The sequence below is a fragment of the Phoenix dactylifera genome, chromosome 9, assembly GCF_051530095.1.
Source record: "Phoenix dactylifera cultivar Ajwa chromosome 9, Ajwa_hap1_PhDact_Kaust_v1.1, whole genome shotgun sequence".
Classification (NCBI taxonomy): Eukaryota; Viridiplantae; Streptophyta; class Magnoliopsida; order Arecales; family Arecaceae; genus Phoenix; species Phoenix dactylifera.
This window is the reverse complement of record NC_143198.1, coordinates 11,972,218-11,984,835: the sequence shown is the minus strand read 5'-3', so window position 1 is coordinate 11,984,835 and position 12,618 is coordinate 11,972,218. Positions and strand designations below refer to the sequence as shown.

General features: G+C 42.7%; 1 pseudogene; it reads left to right on the top strand.

Annotated features, from left to right (window-relative positions):
* Nucleotides 1–1,295: 1,295 nt before the first annotated feature.
* LOC120106743 (small nucleolar RNA R71) lies at nt 1,296–1,393 on the top strand (annotated as a pseudogene).
* The last annotated feature ends 11,225 nt before the right edge of the window (nt 1,394–12,618 follow it).

The following is a 12,618-nucleotide window of genomic DNA, read 5'->3' as shown; positions in this document are numbered from 1 at the left end:
AGATTGAACCCGATTGATTCATGATTTGGTTAAACCCTAATTAGATTAGGGCTAAACCATGAGAGGGACACCTAATTCTTCTTGGAGGAGGATTAGGTTAACCAAGCAAGAGGGGCATCAGCCCCTCTCCTTTTGATTGGTGCGGCAACACAAGAGGGGCCGGCGCCCCTCTTGGAAAAGGGTCTAGGGCTCCTAACTTGTAGGAGCCCTAGATGCTTTATAAAGAGGTGAAAAGGGGGCTGACGCCCTAAGTGATTAATCTCCTCTCCTCCCAGCCGTAGCCACCCTCTCCCCTCTCCTTGTTTCATCCGCAAGCAAGAAGAAAAGAAGAAGAGGCTAGGCGGCTCCCTTCCTCCACTCTTCCTTGGTTCCAACGCAAGGAAATAGAAGTAGGCTGCAGGGGCTTTGATTCTTCTTCAAACTTCATCCTTCTTCTTCCTCCTCTCAAGCACAATCAAGGGTTGATTGAAAGAGAGGAAATCAGCCATCCAAAGTTGTCTCTGCAAGGGAGCTAGCACCCCAGGGAGACAAGGAAGCTTTGATCGGTCCTCTGCTTCGTGTGGATACCCATAGAGGCCGGGCACTTGAACGGCTTCAAGCGAACCTTCATCCTAAACCACGAACTTCAGTTTGCGGTGATCATCTACCCGCACAAGGTGAAGATCTGATCTTCTAAAGATTTTAAAAGTTTTTAATCCTAATCTATCTACGAACGGTTTTTGAACAACGTTCATGCGATGAATGGTTGATCCCGCACATGCCTCTTCCGCTGCATCTGAATTTTTTTTAATTTCAGCGGCATGATCGGGGTTTTCTAACAGTAAGTACCCAAAAAAGAATTATTGAAAGATTTTTGATAGGTATTCATAACATTGGCCTAATCGTGCAAGACTTCCTTGAATGCGGGTATTGTGGGGCAATTAGTGATGAGATGGCCAGGCATCTCGCAAATCCTACAACACTCGCTGTTATGTTCTACGGTCTTGATGGGTTCAATCCTTCTAAGTTCAATTTCCTCTACCTTCCTTTTAAGGGCTGCCATTTTAGCCTGAATATCATCCTGAGTACTAAGGTTGTAAAGGCCCCCGTGTCCAATGCTAGTAGGCTTAGGCAAAGGTTTATTCACTCTATCCCCCGTATCCCATAATTGTGCAGTCTCTGCGAGAGAGTCTAAATAGTCCCATGCCTCATCGGGTTGCTTTTCCAGAAATAGACCATTGCACATAGTCTCTATAAATTGTTTCAACTATGGAGACAACCCTTTGTAAAAGAAACTAATGGTTCTCCATGTTTCAAACCCATGATGAGGACAAGAGAGAAGCAAATCTTTAAATCTCTCCCAGCATTCATAAAATGTTTCATGGTCTTTTTGTTGGAAATTACTAATGTGCCTTTTCAAAAAGTTAGTCCTTTGTGCGGAAAAGAATTTTTTCAAGAATTCTCTTTGCATATTATGCCATGTTCCTAGCGATCTAGGTCTCAAGGAGTTCAGCCATGTTTTGGCTTTATCCTTTAAGGAAAAAAAAAACAAGGTCAATTTAAGGACATCTTCATATACATTTGGCACTCTAAATGTGATACTAATTTCCTCAAAATCCTTAAGGTGAAGATAAGGGTTCTCGGATTCCATTCCATGATACTTTGGCAGCAATTGAATTACTCCTGGTTTGATTTCAAAGTGTCCTACATTTTCAGGAATAATCATGCATGAAGGTTGACTAGTCCTAGTGGGGTGTAAGTATTATCGAAGTGTCATAACTGGGGGTCTACCTTCATCACCATGGTGACTTCCTACATCATCAGAAAAATTTGCCATCTCAAAAGGTGTGAGATACTGCGAAGGAATTTCAAGGATGTGTCCTAAAGGATGATCTAAAGTTGTACGACTTAATCGACCGGTGTCGTTCCTATTCCAACCTAGCATACAAAATTTAATTATTTTTTTTATGTTTTTCTTAAAAAAATATAAATATAAGTACCAACTAAAGATTGTTAGATGTATGCCCTAGAAGCCAATTTGGCTGACACATTGTTGATTCTAGGGACATAATTTTGTACTTGACTATTTATTATTGAATAAATAAAAGGCATCTTTTTCATTCATATTGTTTATGTGTCTATGAATCGTCCAAGAAATTAATAAGATGATGATACATATTCTCAAGCTTTGAGAATTTGAGCCATGTATCATTGGTGATTAATTTCTAAATGCTCCTGATCAAAGGATCATCACGAGGACGGTGATCGATCCGATCAGTGCACAGATCACTCTCCTTCTGGATGGACGAGACTTGAGTCCACAGTGTAGGGACACTGAAGTGATCGTGCAGGTGCTTGTTAGAGAACAAGGGTACTGAGCGTGACCAATACAAGAAGTCACTTGGATGTCTATCCACTCGTCAGTGACTTGCTTGATGTTGCAGTAGTGTGACTGGTCCTTTGACCTGCGGCGCTTCGGCTACTCACAGTGAGGTTATTGTAGTTTGACTGCACACATACATGGTCTCTAGCCATATGGGTCCATGCAGTGTAGATTGGCTGCAGTAAGTTCACTGTAGGAGTAGGGTATGCACCTATATGGAATCTATCGACCTTGATAGATAAGGAGAGATCCTATGTGATTTATAAGACTGAGTTCGTAAGACCTCGGCTGGGGCAGTATGCACAGTGGAGAAAGAGTTTTTCACTATCGAACTCGAGTCGAATAAATCTTGACATATGACAGACGATGGGGTTTGACGAGTTGTCCATGACCTCCGTCCTATAGGGATCCACGATAGTAGGACTGTATCACACGTTAACTGCACCTAGAGGTTCATCATTCCATTCTGCTGGGTAGCCACTACATGCTGCTAGGTGTCACTGGTGGATGGTGGGACTCATAGGGATTATCTTGATGATCGATAAACCCTAATGAGTTGAGTTGGAATCGTTCCAACCCATTGAAAGGAGTTTGCAATGATATTGTGATAGAGATCACAATATATCTCACTACCAGTCAGAATAGAACCTATGGGGTCACACACACTAGAAGTATTGACCGATCTGATGGTTGAAATCGTGATTAGGAATCACAAGAAATCAATTTGATTGATAAGAAGTTGAAGAAGAAACAAAGGGAATTAATTAATTAGACTTAAACACAAATCCTACTTCGGGAGGGATTCCTAGAGTCCTAATTGGATTAGGGCTGGGAATCCTAGTTGGAGTAGGACTGGAATTCCTACTTGGAATAGGATTCCTACAATCCTAATGAGATTAGGAATTTTGAATTAAAATTGGATTCCTACTTGGAGTAGGATTCCTAGAAATCCTAATTGGATTAGGACTTCGGATTCAAATAGAGTCCTAATTGGATTAGGACTAAAATTAAATACATCCTAATTAGATTAGGATTCCTTAAGTCTAAATTAATTATTAATCTAATGAATCAACATGACTCCTAATTGGATTAGGATTGAAGAGTTCAATTGAGTCATGGTTCATTCAAATCCTAATTGGATTAGGACTAGCATAGATTGAACCCAATTTGGCTAATCCTAATTGGATTGGGATTAAACCATAAGAGAGGCACCCAATCCTCTTTGGAAGAGGATTAGGGCATCACAAGAAGGAGGGTTCACGCCCCTCCTCCTCTCCTTGTGTGCGGCATGAAGAGAAGGGCCGGCGCCCCCCTTCCCTCTTAGGCAATATGTCTAGGGCTCCTAGATTGTAGGAGCCCTAGATGGCTTTATAAGGAGGCATGAGGCCGGCGCCCTAGCTAAGAGCTCTCTTCCTCCTCTTGCTGCCGCCACCAGCCCCCTCCTCTCTTGGTTCAGCCGCAAGCAAAGGGAGAGCAAAGTCCAAGCGTTGGCGTCATCCTCTTCCTCCAATCCTTCTTCCAACGCAGGGAAAAGAAAGAAGGCTGCAGAAGCTGTGTTCTTCTTCCTTGAGTTCCTTCTTCTTCTTCCTCCTCTCAAGCACTTTCAAGAGTTGAAAGAAAGAGAAGAGATCAGCCATCAAAGGAGTCTTTGCAAGGGAGCTAGCACCCCGGGAAGACAAGAAAGCTTTGATCGGTTCTCTACTTCGTGTGGATACCCGTAGAGGCCGGACGTTTGAACGGCTTCAAACGAACCCTCTTCCAAAACCACGAATTCAGATTCGCGGTGATCATCTACCCGCGCAAGGTGAAGATTTGATCTTCCTATTAGTTCTAAAAGTTTCAATTCTTACCTAATTACGAAAGGTCTCGAAACAAGCGTTCATGCGATGAACGTCGAACCCGTGCATGCCGATTCCGCTGCCATCTGAAAAATTTTTGAAATATCAGCGGCATGGGCGGGTTCCTAACAGTGGTATCAGAGCCTAGGCTTCGTAGATTAAGGTAAGAATTAAATATCTAAAGGCATATTAGATCTGAAAATTAAATGATCATGCATGCTGAAAAATTCTGCATGCAGATTTTTTCAGGGGTGCTGATTTTTTTTTTACATGCTGATTTTTATGTGATAAAAAGATGATTCTAATTGCATTGTTAATGGGATTACAAAGTTTAGAATCATGATTAGCATGATCAGCGACCTATGTCATGATATAATCAGTTAGTTTTCAGATCTGAAATTATAATTGTAGCATACGGTGATGATCATAGGATTCAACCCCTTTTGGTATCAAATGTAATGACCTGCGATGTGATCTGCGATGTCATGTAATTTTTCAGATGCTTGCATGCATCTTATTTGATGTTTTGAGAGGCCTGCGTGCCTCCTAAAAGGAGATGTAAATTATTTTTATTTTTATTTTACATCTGGTTGTATTTCTGTGATGTGATGTACATCAACGATCAAGTTGAAGCAAAGGCATGAGATGAAAGGTGATCTAAGCGGTTGATGGCGATGGGATCAAGAGTTGATCAAGGATCGAATCAAGGAAGCTTGGAATCAATTCAAAAGTTGAAGACCACTTGATCGATTGATGTGCATGTGCTTGTAATACGACCTAATTAGAATCCATGATCATCACCTAGTTAAAGTTTAGCTTTAATTATTGCCGCGATTATAACTGCCTGCAATGCGCCGTTTGCATGTGATGTGAATGAGAGTCGGATAGATAGGTCTACATGTGATGTAGCAAACCCAATTGAGACCTAAATCAAAACCTCCTCAATCAAGTCGAGAGTGAACCGACATGAGCGAGTCATATTAGATTAATTGATCTAATTGGTGTCTAGGAAAGCATGAAAGGTGGTTACTTAATTAGGACCTTACTCTCTGAGTAAGGGGAGCCTCCCACCTGCTTACCTGGCCAATTGTTCGATTACCTCTTATGAAAGGCTCAAGTTGCAAACACTAAGACCTGATTAACCAATATTAAGTCAATAGGTCTTCCACTGTAGTAGAGCTGCTAAGGTCTTTCTGATGTTGACTTGTCTCGGCTGGATACAGTGGTCAAGTTGCATTGGGGGGCTGGACCTCTCTATAGACATGAGATGTTGTAGGGTAAAGGTGGGGTTGGGCACCAATAACTGTTAGGTGAGGACCCAATGACGACTTTATTCCTACGGTTATACAGTGGGTCTGACTTAACTAAGAAATGGGACCAATAACTGTTAGGTGAGGTCTTCATGGCTTAGAGACCAAGTTGCACTGCAACATGCTTGAGAAGCATTGTACAAGAGTTGTACACTCATCCATCTATGTGTCACCAATAACTGTTAGGTGAGGTGGCATGTAAATTGGTGGGACCGCAGTACCCACTAGAAACCCTAGTCGTGTGGGATTTCCATTTTCCTACCAGGGGAGTGTGAGGAATTCGAGAAAATAGTGGGAGTCACATTTGTTCTAAAAGACCTTAGGACAGATTAGGATCAAGTACAAAAGTCTAACTAGAATCTTTACTCTCTGCAGATACAATGTCGGCTTCAAACCCTTTGACCCGTATTCTTGAGACCAACCGACTAACCGGAACCAATTACAAGGACTGGCTTAGAAATCTCAAAATAGTTTTGGACTGTGAGAAGATAGGTTATATACTCGATTCAGATATCCCCACATTACCAGCACGTCCCACTGATGTTCAGCGTGAGATGCATAAAAAGTGGTTGGACGATGACATTAGAGTAAAATGCTATATGATGGCATCTATGTCTAATGAACTCCAATGCCAGCATGAAAATATAAAGACTGCTAGGGACATACTGGCACACCTACAAGAGTTGTATGGTGAGCAGAGTCGCACAGCTCGTTTTGAAGTGTCCAAGAGGCTTTTCAAAGCGAAGATGCGCGAAGGGCAGTCTGTTCATGATCACGGTCTGACCATGATCAAGGACCTAGAGGAGCTTGAGAAGCTCGGTATGGACATGCACAAGGAATTGCAAGTGGATTTGATCCTACAGTCACTTCCTGATTCATTTGGTCAGTTTATAGTAAACTACCACATGAATAAGATTGAATGCACTAAGACTGAACTAATCAACATGTTGGTAACTGCTGAGGGAGCCTTGAAAGGTTCAAGGGGCAATGTCCTCGCTGCTGAGTTGACTTCTGGTTCCAAGAGAAAGTCTACTTGGAAGAAAAAGAAGCCTACAAAGAAGCAGAAGAAAGACAAGAAGCCAAAGAAGGAAGTTCAAAAGAAAAGGGCTAACGACAAAGGAAAATGTTTCCACTGCAATGTCGAAGGCCACTGGAAGAGAAACTATCCTTCATACCTCGAGAGCCTGAAGAACAAGAAAGGTGACACACCTTCAGAAGGTATAGACTTGCTCATTATTGAAACTAATCTAACGGTTTTTTCTACTTCTAGTTGGGTTATAGATTCTGGTTCTAGTGCTCATTTGTGCACTACCATGCAGGGTCTAAAGGAAAGTAGAAGGCTGGCGGAAGGTGCGGTAACCCTTCGGGTTGGCAACGGGGCAAAAGTTGCTGCTGTGGCTGTGGGCACCTACCATCTGCGACTACCGTCTGGATTTAGTTTAATACTTAGAGACTGCTATTATGTACCTGTTGCTAGCAGAAATTTGATTTCTGTTTCATGTCTAGCATAGGAAGGTCATGTTTTTACATTTGACAAAGACTGCTGTTCTATTTATTTGAGAAATAAAATAGTCGCACGTGGTTTTATGATTGACAGTCTCTACCATTTACATATGGATGTATCTGTGAATGTTACCGAGCAAGATGTGAGTGCCAAAGGATCCAAAAGATCCAGAGATGAGATAAACCAAAGATATTTGTGGCACCTCAGACTTGGCCATATTGGAGAAGATAGAATGAACAAAATGGATAAAGATGGGCTCTTAGGCTCATTGACTTCCGAGTCATATCCAGTTTGCGAGTCCTGTCTTCAAGGAAAGATGGCCAGACTACCCTTTGTAGGACATGGGGAGAGGACCACTGAAATACTTACCCTAGTACATACAGATGTATGTGGCCCATTCGATGTGCTAGCCAGGGGACGTTATTCTTACTTCATTACCTTTACCGATGATTATTCACGGTATGGGTATGTGTATCTTATGAGACACAAGTCTGAATCCTTTGAAAAGTTCAAAGAGTTCAAAAATGAAGTAGAAAAACAAACTGGAAAACCTCTTAAGGCTCTTCGATCAGATCGGGGAGGAGAATACCTTAGTGGGGAATTCCGGGACTATCTCAAAGAAAACGGCATAGTCTCACAATGGACACCTCCGGGTACACCTCAACTCAACGGGGTGTCAGAGAGGAGAAATCGGACCCTATTGGATATGGTCAGGTCCATGATGAGCTTCACTGATTTACCTATGTTCCTTTGGGGAGATGCCTTACTCACAGCGATTTATTTATTGAATAGAGTTCCCTCTAAATCCGTTCCTACCACACCGAATGAGATATGGCATGGTAAGAAACCAAGTCTGGGTCATCTCAAGATTTGGGGATGTCCGGCCCACGTCAAGCGACTACAGGCGGACAAGTTAGAGGCTAGGACCATAAGTGCTCGTTTTATAGGATATCCTAAAGAGTCATTAGGATACAATTTTTACGTCTCAGAGGATCACAATGTGTTTGTGAGCCGTCATGCCATCTTCTTGGAAAATCAGTTTATCCTTGATAGAGGCAGTGGGAGGAAAATTGAGCTTGAAGAGAAAGTCTCTGAAAAGCAACGAGTCATGGATCCTATAGAACCCATTCATACAGAGCCAGTACACGATGTCCCTCGACCACCTCGTAGATCTAGTAGGGTCTCCCATCCTCCCGATAGATACTTAGGTATACTTGAAGAGGATACTGAGGAAATGTTCCTAGTGGGAGATAGGGATCACATACAGGATCCCAAAACCTACAACGAGGCGATATCTGATATCGATTCCGAGAAATGGCTGGAAGCTATGAAGTCAGAGATAGACTCCATGCATTCCAACCAAGTCTGGACCTTAGTAGATCCACCAGAAGGTATTGTACCTATTGGATGCAAATGGATCTACAAAAGGAAGATAGGTTCGGATGGAGAGGTAGAGACCTATAAGGCAAGGCTTGTGGCGAAAGGGTATAGTCAGCGCGAAGGCATTGACTATCAGGAGACCTTTTCACCTGTAGCCATGCTAAAATCCATCCGAACATTGCTTGCCATTGCAGCATTTCATGATTATGAAATCTGGCAGATGGATGTGAAAACTGCTTTCCTAAATAGATATCTTGATGAAGATATCTATATGGAACAGCCTTTGGGTTTTACTTCCAGTGATGGAGATCACAAGGTCTGCAAGCTGCAAAGGTCCATCTATGGACTAAAGCAAGCCTCTCGGAGTTGGAACACTCGTTTCGATGATGCAATCAAAACGTTTGATTTCATCAAAAACGAGGAGGAACCATGTGTTTATAAAAGGGTTAGTGGGAGTGCTGTCGTTTTTCTCGTACTGTACGTAGATGACATTCTCCTGATTGGGAATGATATTCCCATGCTAACCTCGGTCAAGGTCTGGTTGTCAAAAGAATTCTCCATGAAAGACCTTGGGGAAGCATCCTATATCTTGGGAATAAAGGTCTATAGAGATAGATCTAAAAGGATGCTTGGCCTGTCACAGAAAATGTACATAGAGGAGGTGCTGAAGAGGTTCAGCATGGAAAACTCCAAGAGGGGTCTTTTACCCCTAAGGCATGGAATTCATCTCTCCAAGAAGATGTGCCCCAACACACCTGAGGAGATTCAACGCATGAGCAAGATTCCTTATGCATCGGCAATAGGAAGCCTCATGTATGCCATGCTATGTACACGACCTGATATAGCTCTTGCTGTGAGTGTCACAAGCAGATATCAGTCGAATCCAGGTGAAGAACACTGGACAGCTGTGAAGAATATTCTTAAGTACTTGAGAAGAACTAAAGATTTATTCTTGGTTTTTGGAGGATCATCAGAGTTAAAGGTAGAAGGGTACACAGATTCAGACTTCATGACTGATGTCGATGACAGGAAGTCAACATCTGGATACGTGTTCTTGTGCAATGGTGGTACGGTGAATTGGAAGAGTTCTAAACAACCGATCATTGCTGATTCGACTATGGAAGCCGAATACATCGCCGCCTCTGAAGCTGCTAAGGAAGGCTTCTGGTTCAAGAAATTCATTGCAGAGCTGGATGTGATGACATCAGATGCCATAACACTCTACTGCGATAACAATGGCGCCATAGCCCTTGCTAAGGAGCCAAGGTCTCATCAGAAGTCTAAGCATATAGAGCGGCGCTTTCACCTCATACGCGACTATGTGGAGAAGAAATATGTAGAGGTGCAGAGAGTAGACTCCGCGGATAACGTGGCAGACCCTTTCACTAAGCAGCTGAGTCAGCAAAAGACTGAAGCCCACCTTGAGAAGATGGGCCTAAGATATATGACCAATTGGCTTTAGTGCAAGTGGGAGATTGTTAGATGTATGCCCTAGAAGCCAATTTGGCTGACACATTGTTGATTCTAGGGACATAATTTTGTACTTGACTATTTATTATTGAATAAATAAAAGGCATCTTTTTCATTCATATTGTTTATGTGTCTATGAATCGTCCAAGAAATTAATAAGATGATGATACATATTCTCAAGAGTTGAGAATTTGAGCCATGTATCATTGGTGATTAATTTCTAAATGCTCCTGATCAAAGGATCATCACGAGGACGGTGATCGATCCGATCAGTGCACAGATCACTCTCCTTCTGGATGGACGAGACTTGAGTCCACAGTGTAGGGACACTGAAGTGATAGTGCAGGTGCTTGTTAGAGAACAAGGGTACTGAGCGTGACCAATACAAGAAGTCACTTGGATGTCTATCCACTCGTCAGTGACTTGCTTGATGTTGCAGTAGTGTGACTGGTCCTTTGACCTGCGGCGCTTCGGCTACTCACAGTGAGGTTATTGTAGTTTGACTGCACACATACATGGTCTCTAGCCATATGGGTCCATGCAGTGTAGACTGGCTGCAGTAAGTTCACTGTAGGAGTAGGGTATGCACCTATATGGAATCTATCGACCTTGATAGATAAGGAGAGATCCTATGTGATTTATAAGACTGAGTTCGTAAGACCTCGGCCGGGGCAGTATGCACAGTGGAGAAAGAGTTTTTCACTATCGAACTCGAGTCGAATAAATCTTGACATATGAGAGACGATGGGGTTTGACGAGTTGTCCATGACCTCCGTCCTATAGGGATCCACGATAGTAGGACTGTATCACACGTTAACTGCACCTAGAGGTTCATCATTCCATTCTGCTGGGTAGCCACTACATGCTGCTAGGTGTCACTGGTGGATGGTGGGACTCATAGGGATTATCTTGATGATCGATAAACCCTAATGAGTTGAGTTGGAATCGTTCCAACCCATTGAAAGGAGTTTTCAATGATATAGTGATAGAGATCACAATATATCTCACTACCAGTCAGAATAGAACCTATGGGGTCACACACACTAGAAGTATTGACCGATCTGATGGTTGAAATCGTGATTAGGAATCACAAGAAATCAATTTGATTGATAAGAAGTTGAAGAAGAAACAAAGGAAATTAATTAATTAGACTTAAACACAAATCCTACTTCGGGAGGGATTCCTAGAGTCCTAATTGGATTAGGGCTGGGAATCCTAGTTGGAGTAGGACTGGAATTCCTACTTGGAATAGGATTCCTACAATCCTAATGAGATTAGGAATTTTGAATTAAAATTGGATTCCTACTTGGAGTAGGATTCCTAGAAATCCTAATTGGATTAGGACTTCGGATTCAAATAGAGTCCTAATTGGATTAGGACTAAAATTAAATACATCCTAATTAGATTAGGATTCCTTAAGTCTAAATTAATTATTAATCTAATGAATCAACATGACTCCTAATTGGATTAGGATTGAAGAGTTCAATTGAGTCATGGTTCATTCAAATCCTAATTGGATTAGGACTAGCATAGATTGAACCCAATTTGGCTAATCCTAATTGGATTGGGATTAAACCATAAGAGAGGCACCCAATCCTCTTTGGAAGAGGATTAGGGCATCACAAGAAGGAGGGTTCACGCCCCTCCTCCTCTCCTTGTGTGCGGCATGAAGAGAAGGGCCGGCGCCCCCCTTCCCTCTTAGGCAATATGTCTAGGGCTCCTAGATTGTAGGAGCCCTAGATGGCTTTATAAGGAGGCATGAGGCCGGCGCCCTAGCTAAGAGCTCTCTTCCTCCTCTTGCTGCCGCCACCAGCCCCCTCCTCTCTTGGTTCAGCCGCAAGCAAAGGGAGAGCAAAGTCCAAGCGTTGGCGTCATCCTCTTCCTCCAATCCTTCTTCCAACGCAGGGAAAAGAAAGAAGGCTGCAGAAGCTGTGTTCTTCTTCCTTGAGTTCCTTCTTCTTCTTCCTCCTCTCAAGCACTTTCAAGAGTTGAAAGAAAGAGAAGAGATCAGCCATCAAAGGAGTCTTTGCAAGGGAGCTAGCACCCCGGGAGACAAGAAAGCTTTGATCGGTTCTCTACTTCGTGTGGATACCCGTAGAGGCCGGACGTTTGAACGGCTTCAAACGAACCCTCTTCCAAAACCACGAATTCAGATTCGCGGTGATCATCTACCCGCGCAAGGTGAAGATTTGATCTTCCTATTAGTTCTAAAAGTTTCAATTCTTACCTAATTACGAAAGGTCTCGAAACAAGCGTTCATGCGATGAACGTCGAACCCGTGCATGCCGATTCCGCTGCCATCTGAAAAATTTTTGAAATATCAGCGGCATGGGCGGGTTCCCAACAAAGATATCCTAAAACTACACCCTAAAACAAAAATCTATTCACAATCAAACATGCAACTAAACATTACACCTCAATTTCTAATGTTTTTCTTAAATTTCTAGACATCTCCTAACTGGTTTGAAGAGGGCACCTAAGCCTCCAATCCGGTCTAATGAACCGAGTTGACCAGGTAAGCTCCCAGGTAAGTGGAGGGGTCACGATGCATTCGCAAAGGTCCCACTTAAAACCCACTTGCCTCGAACAGATGAACTGTCTCCCTTATATGGATAAAGCTTGCCTAGACATCAACTAAGCCACAGAGCGAAATTGGTGCAACTTTCGGTGGTCTTCGTCCAGCTCGAATGTCCTTAGGGGCCAACGTCTAGTTGATTTTAATTAAGCTTAGGATACTTATGCAATGGGGTAATT